Source organism: Grampus griseus (assembly GCF_964374135.1).
Source record: "Grampus griseus genome assembly, chromosome: 19".
Taxonomy (NCBI): domain Eukaryota; kingdom Metazoa; phylum Chordata; class Mammalia; order Artiodactyla; family Delphinidae; genus Grampus; species Grampus griseus.
The window spans coordinates 31,554,883-31,562,177 of record NC_139013.1 but is presented as its reverse complement, the minus strand read 5'-3'; positions in this window follow the sequence as shown (position 1 = coordinate 31,562,177).

Sequence of the window (7,295 nt, the reverse complement as noted above, 5' to 3'; positions counted from 1 at the left end):
GGGCTGCCATTAAGGCACCTGGACAAGGGGCAGGTGGGAGTGACACAGCCTCACTCTCCTGGCCAAGCCCTGTGTCAGCTCTCAGGGTGGGGGACCTCTGTGTGGTGGGACACACTGAAATACCATATGTGCTTGTGTGCCCTAGGGAAGCCCTTTTCAGAGCCCAGCCTCACTATGGTGGACCAAAGATCCAGTCCCCTTGTAATTTCCGAAGTGATAAGAACACCAGACGCGTCTTTTTTCCTATTGCGGCAACTCTGGGTGAGCCCCTGGATGGCTCCTGGATGGGGATATGTCACCAGAAAGACCAAGCCGTGATTAGAAGCTTGGAATTTTCAGCCCCTCCCCCATCCTTCAGAGAGGAGAGAAGAGTGGAAATGGAATTAATAATTGACCAAGCCTACATGAGGAAGCCTCCATAGAATCCCAATAGTAGGGGGTTCAGAGAGTTTCCAGGTTGGGAAGGTGACGTCCTGGGAGGATGACACATCCCAACTCCACAGGGACAGAAGCTCCCGCTCTCAGGACCTTCCCAGACCTCTCCCTGCGTATCACTTCATTTACCTGTCCATTTGTATCCTCTACCATGTCCTTTAATAAACTGGTAAATGTAATTGTTCCCCTGAGCTCTGTGTGCCTCTCTAGCAAACTAACAGAACCCAAGGAGGGAGTCATGGGAACCCCCAAATGGTAGCCAAGCCGGACAGAAGTTGTGGGTAACCTGGGGACCGACTACTTGCCATTGGCATCTGAAATGGGGTGGGAAGAGGCTTGTGGGACTAAGCCCTTAACCTGGGGGATCTGACGCTATCTCCAAGTAGGCAGTATCAGAATTGAGCTCAGTTGTAGGACACCCAGCTAGTGTCGTGGGGAATTGCTTGGTGGGGGAAAAACCTACACATTCGGTGACCAGAAGTGTCAAAAGTGAAGGGTTCTGTGTGAGTAGTAAAGGAGAAACACAGAAGGTGGGAGACTGAACTGAGTTTTTCCATTACAGACCCTATGAGGCAGATATAATTATAATACCCACTTTGCAGAGGAGAAAATCGAGGCCTAGAGAGGTTAAGTGCTCTGCCTAAGGTCACAGAGCAAGTAGCAGACCTGGGGTTTGAACCTGTATATTTCTGGCTCTGAAACCCATGCACTTAAGGGCCTAAAGAGATGGGAAAGTTCTAGAAGGGATGTTTATTGGAGGCAGGGTAAGGAAAGACACATAAGGGGAGAAGGCCAAGGTGTCAGTGTGCAGAGGGGGACAGCCACTAAGATGGGCCCTGAGCCCAAGGTCACAGAACACCATCATCAGAGGTGGAGCTGGGCCAGAACCTGCAATATTTATTCCTTAAACCAGGCTGCCTCATCAGCTACAGCGTAGTTTGGGGAAGGCAGTCCTGCTTTACAGTTTCCCCAACTCTGCCCAGAGGTTTTCCCCATCCACAAGCCCTTCCCTGGATCCCCCTCCCCAGCCGGAACCTCCTCCTCCGCCCCGCCCCTCCCCTCACGCACGCTGAAAATTTCCCCAGAAAGTTTGCGGCTGAAAGCCCCCCAGATAGAAGCAGCCCCCTTACCACCCACACCCACGCCCTCCCCCTGCCAGGCTGCCAGGCAGGGTCCAGCCACCCCAGACCCCTGCTCCCATCTCACCCCTCTGAGGACAGCCTGTACACTCTGTTAGCTCGTCTCCGTGGTAACATCTTTCAAGGCTGACGGCCGGTCCTGGGAGAGGAGGCTTCTGGGAAATGTAGTCTTTTGACACTACTCAGGTCTGGGTCCAGAAGACCCACTGTGGCATGTCCCTCAGCCAGTGGTGGGCTGGAGCCAGCTTGTGCCAGCTTGCAAGAGCTGATTTTTTAAACTTCAGGAATGTTTGTGAGCCCATTGACAAACACAACCATTATTAAAATTTAAATTATAAAAACGTATAAGTTAATAGATTATATTAAAAACAAAGGTAAATACTCAAAACTCATCACTTCCTAATTATTTTACTGCATTTCATTATTATCTAAGCTCTTGAGGTCATTTATGCCTATTGTATCTTTACAACGAAAATATTATGTAAGTGTGAGCTACTCTGAATCTTTTTCCTTCAGTGATGTCATATTGATAGCTTAAAATTGGCCATGAGATTATTTACACCACAGAAATTGGCAAATGCTACAGACTAGGGCTTTTTCTCTCATCAGGTAGTTGTTAAACATTTACCAGGACACCACGGCTTCTGCTCCATGCATGGTCAATGTGGCCTTCTTCAAAACATATGGAAACCAGTGTGGGTCCTGGCATGGCTGCCTGTCATAGTGGACAGAGCCAGGCTCCCTGAGTCTTGGTTCTAGTCCAGGCTGGACTGCTGGTTTAGTATATAACTCATGGGACAGAGAAAACTTATCCATTAGGTTAGTGGCCCATGAAAATGCTTAATTTTATTTTAAATTCCGAAGAAAAAATGAATAGACTGATAATGAATATATAATTATGAATCCACCCAGGATTATAATTGTCTTTGTACCAATGCAGTCACAAAATATAATTTTTTCTGTTCTGTTTTTAAAGGAAAGGGCCCACAAAACTTGTAATGCTGCCTTGTAGTGGGCAGCGGAGTCCAGAGAAATACTGCAGGTGTCCTGACAAGGTTATATAGTTGCTGTTATTGATGAAAATGTAGGAATCACCTCATTCTCAATAATAAAGAATAATTTTTTCTTCTGGCTGGAACATTATGTAGTCATGAAAAATAAAGTGTGAAGGATAAATTAGACCAAGGGAAATCCCCAGAGAAGGCATGTGGACATCAGTCCTGGATTTCGCCCTGGGATTACCTCTGTGGGGAATTCACCTGGGATGAGGCCAGGAAGGGAGGAGGAAAAGGCAAATGTGATATGTTAGGCTGGTGGAATGGAGCACAGGCCTCATTGCCCCTTCTTTCCCATGCAACACCTAATTTCCTTTGTAAAATGATTTATTCCCCTTTACCCACTCCCATTCCCTGCCCACATAGACATCATTCTGATGCGCTCCCCCCCGCAAATGAGCATTCTTTGGCATACTCCTGGTGTTTTTCATTTGTGTTAATGATATTGTATTAATATCTCTATTTCTTACATTTTCACTAAGAACTGTGTGTTTAAGATCCACCCCAGTTGCTGTGTGTCCATGGACACACAATAATTACCTCTCTACTCTCCCAGCAGTGGACACCCTGCTTTGCCATCAACTTCCATTATCCACAGGTAATGCAACACATGTCATCAGTGGAGTCCTTTCTAGACCAGTAAATGTTTCTCTGGGGTAAATAACCAGGAGCGGGATAGTTGGCTCAGCAGCGGCACCTCACTTTTCTCCAGGCAGCGAAACCTACACGCTCCCCACCTCCCACAATGCACGGGGGAGCCTGGTACCCTTGACCCCACCAGCAGCTGATATTCTCTCCCTTCCTTATGTTTGCCAGTTTCATAGAGGTACAATGAGATCTCGCTGTAATTTAACATGCCTCTCTCTGATTACTAGTGATTTTAAATGTGTCTTCATGTGCTAATGTGTTAGTTTTAGGCGTTTCCTCCTCTGAAATTGTCTTTTAAAACCTCAGACCATTTTTCTTTATTGGGGAAGTATCTTGTTTGGATTGCAGGACTTCCAGATGTTAATCCCTGGTTTCAGATGCTGCAAATACCTCCCCCCATTCTGTCACATGTCTTCTAACATCTCCCATGGTGACCTTCATTAAACAGAAAACCTTAATTTTGATGTAATTAAATTTATCAGGTTTTGGTTTGATGTTTTGTGCTTATGAATTTTTGTTTGAGAAATCCTTCCTTGCACTTAAGTCACAAAAATATTTTCCTATGTTAACTTTATAATTTTGCCATCCCATTTAGACCTTTACTCTGCCTGGAACCCATCTCTGTAGGAGGGGTTAAGTAAGGATTTTGTTTTATTTTTCCCCATACAATGAGCTAATTTTCCAATACCACCATCAGACCATTCGTCCCTTCTTTGTGATGTCACTCTTGTCGTGTATTAAATCCCCCAGGTGCATACGAGTCTGCCACTGAGCCCTCTGTTCTGTTCCACTGGTCTTCATGCCTATCCCTGCACAGACTCCATGGTGAATTTATCACTATGGCCTTGTAAAATCTTTATATCTGCAGGTCAGTTCTTCTTTCTATGTCCTCTTTCATTAAGGATGACTTAGCTATTTGAGGACTATATGCCTTAATATAAATTTTAGAATAAGTTTTAGAAAGTCTAAAAATATCATTTAGAATGTTTACTGGAATCACATTGTATTCATAGATCAAATTGTGAAGAACTCTTATCTTTTGATATTGTTACCTCTCTGAAAGCACAGAGCAAATAGGTCTTATTTCCTGTCTATTTGTTAGATTGTAATGGAAAAAATACTAGGAATGAAGAAATTGAGGCAGAACAGAGAGAACCAGGCAGGGAACCACGGTGAGGGGACACTCTTCCTGCAGCACACAGATGACCACTGCAACCCAGAGCCTGATAAAGTGTCAGCCAAGGCCAAGCTCTGGCTTAGTCACATTCACGCTGGGCCAGGTGGGCAGCCGTCTTAGCCAGTATCTCATTTAATCATCAGCCCTGTCGGGCAGCTACTGCCATCCCTGCTTTGCAGATTCAGTAAGTGGGGAATTGGTCCAAGGCAAAGAATCTGGACCAGGCAGGCTGACCTCAGAGTCCATGCTCATAACCATGGTGCTATCCACCTCCCAGGCTGCTCTTGTGATGATTCAGTGGCAGGGAACCCTGTCTATCCACGCTGGACCTTGGGATGTATTTTTGCCACAGCCCTCCCTGGCCTGAGCACGCGCTCCACTTGGCACTTGGAGCCACTTTTGCAGTGACTTCAGGCAATGAGGGACCCCAGCCCCTCTGCCCCTGCCTGGCCCTGGGGTGGAGAGCCAGGCAGAGAAAAGGACATCCGTACTATTAGCTACGCTCCCCGTCTGCCCTCCGCATCTGCACCTGGAAACGCACCCCATGCGGCGCTTGTTGTTCTGTTGGTCGCACATCCCACTGAGTACGTCTTAATGAGAAAGCAAGGAAGAAGAAAGAAAAAGCCACCACCCAGGATTTCCCTTGAGACTCGGGGGTCAGGAATGAGGTGATAATTCTTAAACCCATGGAGACCCCAGCTCTACTGTTGGCCCAGCTTGCAGGGTGGTCTTGGGTGGGTCCCTGGGCCTCTCTCGGCCTCCATTTCATCCTCCCCACCCAGGGCTGGTCCACTTGGCAGAGCTGTACAAGGAATCCGGAAGGGAGCTTTAAACTTCATACCCTCCCAGTTTACAAACAGGTTGCAGAAGCTCACAATCTGCTTTACACCCAGGTTTTCTTTAAGCCAAGGGGGGTTCTCAGGGAGCAAACTAACTCCTGCTGACTTAGTGCTGGGCACTTTACTTTTGTCACCTCACTTAATGCTCTCAGGACAAGGCAAGGACTCAATGAGCCCCATCTTACATAGGGTGAAACTGAGGTTCAGAGAGGTGCGGTGACAGGCCCAGGGTCACACAGGCCCTAAGCAGCAGAGCTAGGATTTGAACCCAGGCCTGTCAGACACTGGATCAGTGTTCTTTCTGAGGACAGGTTAGTAACCCTGAGACTTTGGGGTAAGGTTGCTGAGACCTTCAGTGTGAGAAACGGCTGTTTGTGAAGATAAGCCCGAAACCCACCAAGTCTGCCCACAAAAACTGATAATGTTGCTCAACTGTCGCAATGTCCACACTCTACGATTTCCCTTCCAGGAACACAGTGACTTGCATAAACCAAGGGTCCCGGGCCTCCTTTCTTTCATCTGTTTGCTGGGTGGGAGGAGGGAGAAGGGGAATCCAGTCCAGGGCATCTGGGGGGAAGAGGCAGGCTTCTCACCTGTAGAAGGTGCTGGACCGTCTGCAAAGCACACTGGGAAGGGTGGGGTTTGGGGAGGGAGGGTGAGCTGTCCCAGTAGTAAGTTAGGGCTGAAGTGCGCAGTGGCTGTAAGGGGACGGGGACGGATACCAGTGCCCTGCCCTCCTGGTTGGGCCAGGCCAGGGGGCCAGTGTGTCTCTGCATCTGTCCGTCTCTCTCCTTTTGTTTTCTTTCTTTGTGGCAGTTCATCTGTTAATTCTCTCTCTCTCTCTCTCTCTCTCCATCTCTCTATCTCTGTATCCCTACTTCTGTCTCTACTGTCACTGCCTCTTTTTTGCTTCCTACTGAGGAAACCAGTGGTTTCGAAATCAAGCCCAGCCACTGGAAGTGACAAACCCAGCTGGGTCTGGCCTGAGGCACTCCCCTGGCTCAGGGCCCTGTCAGGCTGGTGCCAAACTCACACCTCCATCGAGGGCCAACTAATATTTATTCAGGGCCTGCCGAACGTGCCAGGCTGGGGCTGGGCTGAACCGGTGAGCGAGCAAAGCTGTCAAAGTGCCCGCCTGCTCTATAGGAGCTCAGACTTCAGAAGAAATGCCCACCCTGTCTCTGCTCAGCCCACACCCCCTGCCCCCGGCCCTGGCTCCTCAGGCCTCAGAGGTGCAGCGCCCCGCCCCGCCCTCCCGTCCCCTCCCGCCCCCTCAACCCGAGACAGGGGCAGGCCAGAGTGGGGAACGGGGGCTTGCTTGACGTATCCCACCTACTGAGTAAGTGGCATTCTTTGATATTCGGTGTCCCCAACACTTGGAGGGCTGGCAGCCCCCTGAACGGTAGGGGGTCTTCCATGAGGATGGGCCCTGGTGAGTGGCTGAGACCAGGGGCAGCCTGGGTGCGAGGACCAAACCCCACTCCCCCCCCCCACCAGGCAACAAACCTCCAGTCTACAACTGCCCCAGTGCCTGAGGGGATGGTGGCCCTGAGGGCCCCCCAGGTGCCCGGCCAGAGGGTGGAGTTGTGGGAGGGCAGTGACAAGGGGAAGGAAGGGAGGGGAGCAGCTGGGGGCTCCTTCAAGAGGCCAATGACAGACTTCCTTATTTGGGCTCAGGCCCTTCCTGAGACCAGAAGGCCGCTTTGCTCTGAAGGCAGGGGGTGGGCGTGCCGGCAGGGTTTTAGGATTACAGGGATTTGAGACTCCTGCCATCCTGGATCTGTGAACTCTCAGACCCATAGGTGTATCTGGATAAGACCTTTGAGGCCACATGGTCCAACCTGGTTCCCATCCCCTTGCTCCCCAGTCCTATTGTACAGAGAAGGGCGCTGAGGCCCAGAAGGAAGCAGGGAGCACCTCTTCCCTCCCACCAAGGTCACTCAGCAAATCAGAGCTGAGTCCAGAGTGCAGGCCAGCCCCAGCCTGGCCACATGGCAGCCCG